Genomic DNA, 14,965 nt, shown 5'->3' on the forward strand with positions numbered 1-14,965 from the left:
AAAACACATGTGCAGAGCTTTAGGCACATGAGTAGTCTCGCTGGATGAAATCCCAGCGCCACTGAAGGTGACCGCAACACTCCCATTGACTCTAATGGAGCCAGGATTTTGCCGGTTGTCTTCAGTGACAATGCTCATTATGCATAAAGTTAAACACATGTCTATTTGCAGGATCAGGGCCAAAATCTTCACATGAGAGGCAGAAGCAACTTCAAAAGACTCATTATGGTTTCTAAATTGAATCATACAGAGTCTCTACCTCGCCATGTTTTTTTTAAAAGTTAAACTAATGAAAAATAAAAAATCATGAACAAAAAGGCTACAGCAAGGGGTAGGGAATTCAGAGTGGAGGCTGGCACACTTTCCTTACCTCATGCCAATGTGTGATTTCCCCCCTCTTTTACACATACATCTACACACACACGGGTAACTGAGGAGGATGAAGTTTTTGCCTGAACTATACATTTCTTGGCTTTTGTCAAGGCAGGTCACTAACATGACATTAAGATAGAATAGCTTTCTATAATCCTACTCTACTTAATGTAACATTGTGAAGATTTATTTATTTAATATGTACATATTTCTTTGATTCTCTCACAGCGAATAGAGTTGAAGAAGCACACCAGTTATTTTGTATGGCTTTGGGGACTATGAGAAGTGCTTTAACTCAATGGAAATAAAAGCATTGTGGAAACACTGGATAAGAAAGGAGCAGAAGCCCCATAGTTTCTGAGTACCCTAAAACATCTAGGTGGATAGCACAATAATATTTAAGCATGAGAAATAGAGTGCAAAGATCATTTTGAAGTGTGAAATTAACAGAATCTTCACCTTCTGCCTGGAGAAAACTTTCAAGGTTTTTGAGAATAAAGAAAAGGACTCAAGCACCTGCGCCACCTCAGCTTTGCAGATGACACATCTTTGCTGAAGCTAAAGACCTTGAAGCGAATAGGAAGGAACTCAAGATTGAGGAATGTGGACGTCAGACCCTTTTGCAAAAGACCCAAATCCTATTCATCGCAAAGACAGAAGGAAAAAAAGATCACAGTGGGTAGGAAACAATTGGAAGCTGTAAAGGAATAGGTCTGTATAGTCCACAAGATAGATAATATTCCAAACCAGGAAAATGCGAGGAGAAGAATCAAGCCTAGATATGTGGAGTCGTTAGGAAACTGACAGGATAATAAAGAACAGGCTCAGATAAGGGTCTGTGCAAGTCCAAAGTAATATTATTTTAAAAAGAGAACAAACAAGCTCTGTCTAAAAAAAATAAAAAAAAAGATAGATTGACGTGTGTACTGTCACCTTTGGCAGATAGAGAGCACAGTCATAGTAGAAATTAGTGGGATGACTGGGCAGTAACAAAAGGCAGCAAGTCAATAGGGTCTGTTCAGTAGGGGAGAATCTTTGTATTGTAATAACAGCAAAACAAAGAAACAGGCAAAAAAGAGTAACACGAGATTTTAAAAAATTTAAAAATCTCTGTCAAGAGATTAAAAAAATTAATTGTGATTAATCGTGCTGTTAAACAATAAGAAAATACCATTTATTTAAATATTTGTGGATGTTTTCTACATTTTCAAATATATTGATTTCAGTTACAACATGGAATACAAAGTGTAGAGTGCTCATGTTGTATTTATTTTTTATTACAAATATTTGCACTGTTAAAAAAAAAGATAGTATTTTTCAATTCACCAAATACAAGTACTATAGTGTAATCTCTTTATCATGAAAGTTGAACTTACAAATGTAGAATGATGTACAAAAATATTTTAAAATAAAACAATATACAACTTTAGAGCCTACAAGTCCACTCAGTCCTACTTCTTGTTCAGCCAATTGCTCAAACAAGTTTGTTTACATTTGCAGGAGATAATGTCGTCCACTTCTTGTTTACAATGTCACCTGAAAGTGAGAACAGGCGTTCGCATGGCACTGTTGTAGCCGGTGTCACAAGATAGTTATGTGCCAGATGCGCTAAAGATTCATATGTCCCTTCATGCTTCAACCACCATTCCAGAGGACTGCCTGGTCCCAGCTCCTGAAGGGAAGACTTGCAGGTGCCCAGTCCTGCAGAGAAATCATGGTTGTTACTCAGGGTGCCGTAGCACAAGACCTGGTCTAAAAATGAGAATCATGGGATTCCACCTCAGCACAGGTGAAGGCGAGAGGCTTAACACCTGAGGTGGGTGCAGTCTGAGAGATCATTGAGGGCTCCAGGCCCTGTAACGGTGACAGGGAGTTTTGTAGCTTTTCATGTAAAAAAATTTCAAAGCTCTGTTGTGTTATCTGAAACATATGGCTCTTAAGCCACATATTTAGTGAGTTGCCAGTGAAAGGTAAATGCCCCCAAGTTTGAAGTTTTCATCTGGAGAAGCATCCAGAAGTAACTAAACTCATTTCAAACTCTGCAACTTGTAAATTATACATATACAAAATGAACAGCCTATCACAGCTCCTGCTTCTGCCTCTGACTGAAACCAGGATATTCCGGGTATGAGGAGAATGCGCGTTTTGTAAAACTTGCAAAAAGCATACTAAATTATCCACGCTGAACTCACTTTTTTTAAAAAAAAATTGTTCATATACTGAAAAGAGAAAGACATTAAGGGGCTGATGGTGCCTAATTCCCATAGAAATCAATGGGAGTTAGCGGCCTACATACCTTTGAGAATCTGGGCCTAAAGGCCTGAATTTCAGAGGTGTTGGCTGTTGAATACACAGAGATTCAGGACACCAGGGTGAGTAACTTTCTAACCTTTATTCCTTTCTCACTTAGAGTTTTCATACTTCTCCCATAACGTTGTCTAAACAGTTTATTGACTATAAGCTTGTGGCCTTTCTAAACAGTCACAGCAGCCACAACTAATACTACACCGATCACCCACCGCTCCTATTGACTTCAATTGCCGCTATGGGTACTCAGCACCTCGGAAAGTCAGGCCATAAGACCTCATTTCCTCTGGGAATTTTACAGAGTATTTTTAACACTCTGGGTGGGATTTTCACAAATGCTCAGTATTGCCCTAATTCTGTTTGCAGTAAAGTCAATGGGAATTTTAGCACTGACTTCAAGGGTAGCAATTAAGCTTATATCAAGTGTAAGTTGTGTCTCTTTCCAAAGAAAAAATATGTGCTAGCCAGGAATAGATTTACACTTTACAACAATTCCGTAACAGGTACCTTTGGATGAATCTCTTCTTACATGAGATTTGGCCCTCCTCCCAAACTCTATGAACAGAGAAAACCTCGAGGGGCAGGTACATGAGTACAAAAACATGATGTTGAACTTGCTTATGCATATAATGAGGCTGAAACTTAGGCAAGTTAAAGTAAAGGAAATACAAAATAAAAGACAGGAGACTGGTTATTTTAAATTACTGTCAAGTAAGATTTGTTTTTTCATTAAATAAGTGACTTGGGGTAAAGAAAAAAAGAGCAAACAGGCCAATAAAAATCTGCCAGTTATACGATATTGTTTTTCAAGATGCATATGGTAACAGACTGAACAAAGTTTAGTAGTAGCAAATGCTGTACAATAGAATTTCTTGTAATATACATAAAGCTATATGAATTCCAGTTGGCTTAATCCAGAAAGTATTTCCACTTGAAGCAAGTGGAATTATTCAGTAAAGTTAGCTGTGCGTAGATCTGTGCAAATAATTGACTTTTTCTGTTTGGCCATTGACCCGGGGGAAAAAATTCACTTTGAGTTGACCCAAATAACTTTTCTAATTTTTCAATAAAACAAAACAAATATTTTGTTCAACCTGCAACAGAGTTTTGTTTCAGTTTTGAGGATGTTTAAATGGTTTTTAATGGTTTTTTTAATTTAAAATGAGGGAAATTCTGAAATTTTTTCCAAAAGAAAGTCAAAAAGTTTCATTTTACAAGTTCTGAAATGAAATGTTTAGACATTTCTGAATTTTCTCTCTTATTTTTTGACTGAAACAATTTGCCAAATTTGCCAATTGTTTTGGTAGACCCAAATCTGCATTTTTTATGAGAAAAGCATTTGCATGAAAACTTCTGCCCAGTTCTGCTTATAAGTGTTTGGAGGATTAGGCCCTCAGTCTTGGTCAGATTCTGATACCCTTATGCATTGCCTTCAATGGGCCCACACATGGAGTAAGCTTCTAATCAGTATGAGTAAGCATATCCTAATCTAGCCTTCTATGGGAGGAGATGAGTATATTACTTGAGTAAGAAGTGCCCATTGTGAATACATCAAAAGGATGTTAGTCAGTAGACATGAGAAAATAGTTTGGGAGTGAATGAATAACCTAATGGCGCGATCATAATTCTATTTTAACATTTTCTATAACACCCATGATCATAGCATCTGAGTGATTGGTTGGAATTATTTTTTACATCTGAATCTTCTGCACATATGATTTCAAGTGGGAAGAAACTTTTGAAAAATGAGGTAGAGTATTGAGGTACAGTATAGTGTAACCCAAGGCTAGCATACTTTGCTGTCATAAAGATGTTTTCATTTGTGATGGTACATTTGAAAGATAAATGTATGGTTCAAAAGACAATCCCTTGGGAATTTAGCTAAAACATTAGTGCTGTTTAGAATGTTTGTACTTCGGCAATGATCCAAAGGCCATTGAAGTCACTGGAAAGGCCCATGTATGTTTAGCTGAAAGAATATTTTTTTATGAGTACATAATAGAGTAAATCAAAGAAAGTAACCCAAGGCAATGGACCTTGAGGTTTTAAAGGACTATGGAATTTAAGCGTAAGAAACTGAGTGCAAAGATCAATGTCAAGACTGGAATTAACAGACACTATTTCACTAAACTAATTAAAAAAAATAAAGGACTGTAGGAGAATGACAGCTGCCTCTGAAGATAAAAGGAAACCTGTCTCTTTAAAGGTGCTTGCTTTTTCTGTACAGAACAGGCAGCCATAGAATCAGAGTAGCAGAGGGTCAGATTTAGGTTCAATACAGTATAATTCTATTGCAGTGACCATCCAAGAATATTTTGGCAAGCTTAAACGTATTAAAATTGCCCTAGCTAGTGCTTCCAAAATGGCTATAGACAGTAAAGATAATTAAAGCATTGTGAAGAGGAGAGGACAGTAAAATAAAGGGTAAAAGACAAGAAAATAATAATAAAAAAGTATTACAAACACAAAGTTAAAGAGAGCACCAAACAATTTGAAGGAGGGAAGGATCACAAAACGGAGAGAAATGAGGTAGGGTATAGGAGAGAGGAGCCCTACAAAAAGTGAAAGAAAATGAATTAAATTTAGATTAATAAATAAAAATCCAAGAAAAACATGTAGCTCTGGAAAATAAAGAGAAATAGAGCTAGAAGGTGGAGGAAATTTTCTGAATGAATTAAAATTAAACGAATAAGGGAAAATGTTTAGAAAAAACTGCCTGCTTTTGAAAGCCGCATTTCAAACTGATCATCTCATTTTACATCAGACACATTGAGTGGAACAGGCCTATTAATTATCAATAATTTATGTAAGAATGGAAGGCCTTTCATTATAGAAACAGCACAATAATCAATGTTAGCAATTCTGGACCCCACTCAGCAAAGTACTTAAGTACATGCCACTTTATGCACATGAGCAGACCCACTGACTTCGGTGAGACTACATGCTGAATCAGTGCCCTTCTTATTACCCTGACCCTACACTATTTAAGCAAATGGGAATTTTACCAATGACCTCAATGGGAGCAATACTGCAGACAATAGAGACAACTATAAAGAAAAAGATCCAGCACTAAAATGCTGCTCTGACCGATTTCTCATTGTGCTAATTATTGAAGAATTATGTTACTCTTACATAAAGTCAATAATATATTTGTACTGTACCTTTATGTAAAGAGAATTAGCTTTTAACTATGATATGACTTCATCTCTAACTTCTAGCTTCATAATCCTAGTTTGTATGCTGTGTATTTGGCGTTAAGAAATCCATTGAGAGAGAGAGAGAGAGTGATGTATTGTAGATAATAGAATCATAGGACTGGTCTTCTAGTTCAGTCCCCTGCACTCAAGGCAGTACTAAGTATGCCATTCCTGACAGGTGTTTGTCTAACCTCCGTAGGTAATTTATTCCAGTGCTTAACTACCCTGATAGTTAGGAAGTTTTACCTAATCTCCAACCGAAACAGCCCTTGCTGCAATTTAAGTCCATTTCTGCTTGTCCTATCCTCAGAGATTATGGTGAACAACTTTTCTCTCTCCTCCTTGAATCAACCTTTTATGTACTTGAAAACTGTTATGTCCCCTCTCAGTCTTCTCTTCTCCAGACTTAAAAAACTCCCACTTTTTTCAATCTTCCCTCATATGTCATGTTTTCTAGACCTTTAATCATTTTTGTTGCTCTTCTCTGGACTTTCTCCACTTTGTCCACATCTTTCCTGAAACGTGGCGCCCAGAACTGGACACAATACTTTAGCTGAGGCCTAATCAGCGCAGAGTGGAACAACACTCTTGCTTACAACACTCCTGCTAATACATCCCAGAATGATGTTTGCTTTTTTTGCAACAGTGTTACACTGCTGACTCATATTTAGCTTGTGATTCACTATGACCCCCACATCCCTTTCCACAGCACCTTCTACAACAGTGAAGGATTCCCCTTCCCTCCCCCCTCAAAAAACAAAACAAAACAAAACAGGGGTTGCTGGGGGCTTACAGCCTTGTGGCTGAGTTCACATGCGTGTAGAGATGCTGTATACCCAGTGCTCTCCTGCCATGTAGCACTTGTCTTAAAAGGACATCTTGTTAATAGAGGAAGTGGTTTTATGTCATAGAGCAATAACACTGGTGTTTTAGATAAACAACTTAGCTCAAGGACATTATATTTAACATGGGTTGTGACAAGGTTACCGGAGTAAATACAAAATAATAGTAATTACAAATAAATATTGTCTTCTAGATAAAGAGAAAATAGTTCGCCAAAATATATACCCATCATTGCAAATGAATTAGCTTTACAAGCTGAGCCACTCATAAAATACTGGCTAGAGACAACAGCATAGGCAGTGGTCTGTGACTGTAAATGAGATACTGTAGTACTGTATATTTCTGACATCTGGATTTGAGTGTTTTTAATGGAAGGCTTTGCCCAATATATACCACAGTCATCATTCTTTTCATCTACCATTAATTAATTGATCTTTGTCAAAATGATAACATAGCTGCAGCAGGATCAGCTACAGCTCATGCTATTCTGTTAGCTATTTCATTTCACAGACTAGGACAGACTTTGGAATGGAGGAAAATTAGCCTCAATTCCCACCATAATAGGCCTACCTTCATTAAAATCTTAATGTATTTCTAGGGAGTACAATGAAAATTCCATTGGGCAACTGTTCTAGTCATTCCTTATGATTGAATTTTGTTTGGTGCACCCACCAAAACACAAAAAAACAACAGTAGATTCAAAGGTTCTCTGATTAAACATTTAAAAACAGAAAAATATTGAAGCATAACATGGCAAAGGAATTACCTAAAATATATATAGGAAAGACATTTCCATATGTCTGAACTTATAACTGTTGATATGAATTAGTGTTCCAGAGCATTATTTTTATCCTTATAGATGTGCTTCATTATTAACTTTTCATGTGGCAACTGTTCCTGAAGTAAGTGTGCTTTGCAAAATGTAAACAGTGGAAACATAGGCTTACAATAATCTAGATTGTCAAAGATTATTGGGTTCATCTATTTAAATGATGTCTGCTAAGAAACTGGCATAAACAATGTATAGGCTCATCCTTACCACCTCCACATCAGAATCTTCTGTTAGAAATCACGGCCTTTAGCTCTCCTTTTTATATCAGTATTATATAAACTAGGACAGAGTAAACTAACATTTATAATTTATAAACAATCTGGGGGGGAAAGTGACTAAATTATTAATGGCACTTTTGAAAAATGTGTTTGTATCTTGTACAAAAATTAGTTGTTAGTCTTAATCACAGCGATGCCACAAATACGTTGGAAATCAGGACTGAAAAAACTGCTTGTTTGAAAAGAAAAAGTTCTGTAACTCAATCTTCAGTTGGAAAACCAAAGCCAAACTGATTCTGAATGGTCTATTTAAACAAGTGCCAATTATTGAATAATTCTCTGACCTAAACAGAAAGTTATTGTATATAGAAAGAATTTTTTGTGCCTTAGTGTGCTTTATACCAGATGCCCTTTTAAATTGTTTTTAATTCTCTGTAGGCAGTAGATAACTAAACCTACAGAATGTAGTAATGGCAAAGAGGAAGCAATCATGTTAGCCACTTCTAGTTAAGAGTCATGGAAAAGGCATCTGTTATATATGAATTGCAGACTATAAGAACTTTGACAGTTCATAGACGAGACTTAATTTATTAAACTAAGTTTCTAATATAAACAGTAATTCGTTTCAGGCACTGACACTGAAGGTCTGGCTTATGTGAACAAAATAAAGCGAACTCTATCGCTCTCTTGAAAATAAGCACAGAAAGAAAATAATCAAATGTGTCACAGTAGTAAACATCACTAATACGACCATGTCCCATGTACATGGGCAAAGTCACCATTTTCCCTTCTTTACCCTTATAGGTTAAGTTCAAAGAGGCACTTGTGCATTAGCAATCTGATCCATTGACTTCCCTGGTCTTTGAATCAGGCCCTGTGGCAATAGGGTAGTTATCAATGTTACAATATAAAGCTGACATTATTGTAAAAATTCAATCCTTTGGATGCGCATTGTCCTTGAGATCAAGGATAGCTCTTGTCATTCATCCCAGTAAAACTACAATTTGAAATCTTCAGAGTAACACTCATATGCAGAGGCCACAATGGTCAGTAAGATGGCAAGTCAAGAATAAATGTGAGATAAATGCCTCGAGGCTGTTGGCCTCATCCTTTGTGTGACCCAGGGAGTGTGTTATTTCAGAATTAATTAGGGTGCCTTACACATGCTTATGGTTTAAAATTAAACATAGGATTTTAATGATATATGTTTCAACATGAGGAAACTCCACCTTTTGTACAGTATATATGGTTATAAGTATATCTCACATATACAAATATCCACCAAACTCTCTGGGCCAGATCCTCAGCTGGGGTAAGTTGGCCTAAAATACTGACCTCAATAGAGCTAAGCCAATTTACACCAGATGAGAATTTCGCCTTTGTGTATATATATATATACAGGGCCGGCTCCGGGCACCAGCTGACCAAGCTGGTGCTTGGGGCGGCAGATTGTTGGAGGCGGCATTCTGCCCAATCCTAGGGCGGCATGGCCGCTTTTGTTTTTTGTTTTTGTTCTTGTTCCGCTCCGGCCGCCCTGTAGGGGGCGGTGGCGCGGAGAACCAGAGCGCCCTGCAGGGCAGTCCTCTTCCTTCCCTCCCTGCCGACCGGAGCGGAGCCCTCGCGGCAGGCGGCAGGAGGCGGCGCAGCGGGAGGGGCCGCGTGGCAGCGCCCCTGCTGTAGCCCTGGCCGCCCCCTTCTCTCTCTCTCCCGCCCGCTCCCTCCCCCTCCCCCCCCCCAGCCGGTCCCCCCGCCCCCCCGCTCCGCCCCCGCCCCCCCTTTGTCTTTTTTTTTTTTTTTGCTTGGGGCGGCCAAAAAGCCAGAGCCGGCCCTGTATATATATATATATATGCATATAACAAAATTAATTCCTGAGGGAATGCATTATGTGACCCAACAGAGTTTGGCATTGTTGCCATGAAAACTGAGTGTCAGTTCACAAAAGAAGCCAAATACTCATTGCTCATGCTCAGATGCTTTGTGCTCTCAATAAATGGCTGACAGAATTACAGTAAAACTTCACTCAGAGCCAAATTAATCTCTGTTCTCAAGTGGGCATAACTCCCATTGAGAGAATTACAATGGCATAGTTCAGGGCTGAATTAGACCCAAAGGAGAAATTCTGGCTCATGTGATTTCAGCAGGATTTCACCCATAATGTTTTTAAATGACATGATAAAATGTGGATCATAAGGGGTAGCTGGGAAGGTTGGCAAAAGTAACAAAACCCAGTGACCCCTGGGACCCAGGAGAGTATGCTAAGTAGAGGAAAAGAGAAGCTCTTTACCCTTCTACTGCCACTGCAACTACTCCCTCTCCTCTAGCACCAGCATATTTACACTTTGCTTGCTGAACATCCATGCGCATCCAAGACTGTCTACCCATAGGCTTTACAACATCTACTGTACTTGCTCAGTGCACAGTTTTCAAAAGATCCTAACTTTTATTAACTCAAACCCATCTTTATGCACCAAAGCAATAATCCTCAGGGACAACTAGGATTCTGATCCAGCAAATCAAGTAAGCACGTGCTTGTTTAAACACAAGTAATTCTAGTGAAATCCATAGAACCACTCAACTCTGTAGTTAGGCTTGTGCCTAAGTGTTTGAGTTTATACCCCCACCAGCTTTCAAGCACTAGTTATGCTGGTATCTTGACTGAAAATATGTCGTTATTACAGTTTTTTTAAATGGGGAAATTGTGTCTTTTGTTATCCTCATATAACTCAAATACACTCACACTTTCAACCTTGGTCAAAGACTGAGTCTGGAAAGTTTCAGTCCATAGGGCTTATTTTTCAGGAAATTGTGGAAAGAAAGGATTATAATAGAAACCATTCTGCATCCTTTTCTGTAGCAGTATGTAATATACGTACTGCCCCGTCTATTTGCTGTTGAGCAGCAGCATGCATCAAGGTGCTGAATGTGCAAGAGTAGTGCAAGGACTAGCATGGCCTTGTCATGAGAAATTGGTCCTGGAAATGAAGCTCCAAATGTCAAAATACTCCACTGTCACCAGCAGACAGCACAAGGTAGATTTTGCTCTGCATTTGTTGAGATTGAGGCTCTGCTACTCTGCACTGCCAAACTAAGTTAATTGCTTGATTCTATATTCCATTTGACTGAGAACACAACACAGGGTCTATAAAATCATTAATTGAATTACTATTGTGGAATAAGTAGTGCATCAATTTGAATTCACCAGATCATCTTCCCTCCCCCTCCCGCCCAATTTAGAGACCAATCCCAGTGCTGATATGCGTATATTCTTGGAAGGAGGCTCAATAAATAGATCTCTATTCTAGCTAACCAAATTTATTTTTCCAGCTGTTCTGCTGCTGTGTTAGTTTGAAGTCAGCATTACAATTTCCTATCTGCAACATAAAATATGCTCTGCCCTGTATGTTGTATTGACACTTCTTTTATAACATCACCACATTAAGTGGCACTGAAGTCAATGGAAAAACCTCCCATTAATTTGTAATGGGTTTTGGATCAGGGCCTAATATTGCTATATTATATACCTGGATAATGTAATCCCCTCCCTCCCCTTCACTTTTGCTTTTCTTGGGCAATTTAGGGCAATGTGTGTGTGTCCTATAAGTTATGCTTTTTGGATGTGGGTTCTTGCTGCACAAATCATTTTTACAACTTCACCAGTAAGTGTACATCAAGTTTTTTGTGGGCTGGATTGGCTGAACTGGCAAGAGCTGATCTTTGCTTTCACGGGGAGAGTGCTGGCTCTGGAACCGTGGTCCATTCCACCTAAACTTTGCATGAAAACATTCCTTAGTCTGATTGCATTTTCTTACGTACTTTATGGTGCGGATTCTCCATTGCCCTGCATCTTGCATAGTCATTTAGCCCAATGCAAAATGGGCATGAACGTTATCAGGTGAGAATGGCAGTATTTCACATCCACTTTGCACTGGAGTAAACACTACACAAGGTGCAGTGCAATGGAGAATGAGGACAATGCTGTTAAATCAAAAGAACAGGAGTACTTGTGGTACCTTAGAGACTAACAAATTTATTTGAGCATAAGCTTTTGTGGGCTACACCCCACTTCATTGGATGCATAGAATGGAACATACAGAAAGAAGATATTTATACATACAGAGAACATGAAAAGGTGGAAGTACCCATACCAACTGTAAGAGGCTAATTAATTAAGAGAAGCTATTATCAGCATGGGAGAAAAACTTTTGAAGTGATAATCAAGATGGCCAATTTCGGACAGTTGACACAAAGGTGTGAGGATACTTTAACATGGGGAAATAGATTCAATTAGTGTAATGACCGAGCCATTCCTAGTCTCTGTTCAAACCTAAGTTAATGGTATCTAGTTTGCATATTAATTCAAGTTCAGCAGCTTCTCATTGGAGTCTGTTTTTGAAGCTTTTCTGTTGCAAAATTGCCACTTTAACGCCTGTCACTGAGTGATTAGAGAGGTTGAAGTGTTCTCCTACTGGTTTTTAAATGTTATGATTCCTGATGTCAGATTTGTGTCCGTTTATTCTTTTGCGTAGAGACTGTCCGGTTTGGCCAATGTACATGGCAGAGGGGCATTGCTGGCACATGATGGCATATATCACATTGGTAGATGTGCAGGTGAACGAGCCCCTGATGGCATGGCTGATGTGATTAGGTCCTATGATGGTGTCACTTGAATAGATATGTGGACAGAGTTGGCAGCGGGGTTTGTTGCAAGGATAGGTTCCTGGGTTAGTGTTTTTGTTGTATGGTGTGAGTATTTGCTTCAGGTTGGGGGTCTGTCTGTAAGCAAGGACAGGTCTGTCTCCCAAGATCTGTGAGAGTGAGGGATCATCTTTCAGGATAGGTTGTAGATCTTTGATGATGCGCTGGAGAGGTTGGGGGCTGAAGGTGACTCAAAAGAGTTTATCATTTAATCTCTGGGGCTGTCATCACTATTTCAGTGGAGAAAAAAAGTGGTCAAACCTTTTATGTAATTTTTCACAGTTCAAAAGAAAATCCTTGGGTATTTTAATTGTGTTAGATAAATGTTGACATTCTTATCAGATTTATTTTCTCTAAGTTCATATCGTACCAACAAAGTCTGCTTTGACAAACACTAGGAAACAGGTAGCTGTGGTTTGCAAAAATAAATACTATCTAGACCAGTGGTTCTCAACTAGGGGTATGTGTACCCCCGGGGGTACGCAGAGGTGTTCCAGGGGGTACATCTACTCATCTAGATAGTTGCCTAGTTTTACAAAAGGCTACATAAAAAGCACTAGCAAAGTCAGTACAAACTAAAATTCCATACAGACGATGACTTGTTTATACTGCTCTATATTTTATACACTGAAATGTAAATACAATACTTATATTCCAGTCGATATATTTTATAATTATATGGCAAAAATGAGAAAGTAAGCAATTGTTCAGTAATAGTGGGCTTTGCCACTTCTTTATTTTTATGTCTGATTTTGTAAGCAAGTAGTTTTTAAGTGAGGTGAAACTTGGAGGTACGCAAGACAAATCAGAAAGGGGTACACTAGTCTGGAAAGGTTGAGAGCCACTGATCTAGACAAATATGGAATTGTCCAGTTTTTATGGAATAATAATTGTGGGTGAAACAAACATTTATGGAGTCTGCGTCGGGGACTGGTAAGAGAAATAACAGTGTGTCATTACCAATGGAATACTGCAGCCCTGATCCTGACACCTGCTCTGTGCAGGTGGACCTTTGTGCCTTTACAGAGCCCCATTCACTTCACTTGGGTTCATGGGCCTTTGCATAGGCACAGGGATTTGCCCTATAGGACTGGGGCTTTACACTCACGATTATATTTACTGTGGCATTTGAAGTATTTCCCATTTTAAAACACAGACACTGTGGTAACTGTAAATACTACAGCATAGATAATGTACATTGTCAGTGTCCAGCCCACTGGAAGAGATGCTATCAAATTTACGACTCTGCCTTCATTTTCACAAGATACATTGACTTTGCAGTCTCTGATAAAAGATATGCACAGTTCACGTAAAAGCAAAGCATCAGAACCTCAACAAATCAACACAGTTCCATCCACTCCAGTGGGCAGCTTGACTTCAATGGAGCTCTAACAATTCACACCAGTTCAGGCTGTGGATCAGTGTATTGCATTTTTAGCTATTATTGCAAAGAAGAGGAGGAAGAATCACAAAGAACAATAAAAACTTCCTGCTTTGTTCTCAAAACAAAAATACAAAACCAAAAAACCAAACCCCAAATAACATGTTTTTAATGTCCTGATGCAAAAGGGATTTAATGCCATTTCCACATCCATTAAGCAAAGAATTTTGCATGTTCCATCACAAAGAGTGAGCATTTTCAACAGCTTTTACTTAAATTAAAATGACAGGTTACCACCGCACAACGTTGTTAATCTTTTTCCTAAAAGCTTAATGTTACTACTTAGTAGTTTACTAATAAATCAAAGAAAATATGTAATGTCGTTTTAGCTTAGACATAGATGAATGACTTTTCAGTATTTACAAAGTTGTAAAACAGGTACTGTCATGGCATTCTGCAAAAGAAATAAGAATTTGAATGGTAGTTGTACTCCTTTCTACCCTAAGGCCACGATGTATTACACTGTTCACATATTTTAAAAACAATTCAATAATCTGTCAGATACACACTGCTAGCACCAGGCTTCCAATTGTCTTTCATGTAAGATGTATTATGGATGGTCTTTAATTTTCACATGTTCTATCATTTTGAGTCTGTTTTCTATGGTGTTTTTTCCTATCTTGGCGCTCACTCCCCACCCCACTCCCGCAATCTCTTTTGTCCTTTGTTTTAAAGTTTTAAATGTATATTTGTTGTTTAGTCTTCTTGTGTGTCCTTTTGCCATTGTGTGGATGCATTGTGTCTATCTTGTTGGGTTACTGATTTCTTTGTCCAAAAATTAAATTTAAAATATGGGTCTTTATGTATTCTGGTGTCTTTTAAAAACCCAATTTTCCTAAAGAAATTGATTTTTCAGGTGCCTAAATAGGAGGTGCTGTTCCAAAGTTGTTACAATACTATCACCACACATGAAATGGCTGAGTAGGCTGGAGATAAACAGACTGCGAACAGGAAGGAAATGAATTCTTGTGTTTGAACCTGGCTGGTAGTCAGCAAGGAGCAGGTGATTTTGCTACGTTACTCTGTCATCAATTTGCCCATTCCGATTTTCAAGCCAGCC

The sequence above is a fragment of the Terrapene carolina genome, unplaced genomic scaffold (genome assembly GCF_002925995.2).
Source record: "Terrapene carolina triunguis isolate 2854851 unplaced genomic scaffold, T_m_triunguis-2.0 Scaffold62, whole genome shotgun sequence".
Classification (NCBI taxonomy): Eukaryota; Metazoa; Chordata; order Testudines; family Emydidae; genus Terrapene; species Terrapene triunguis.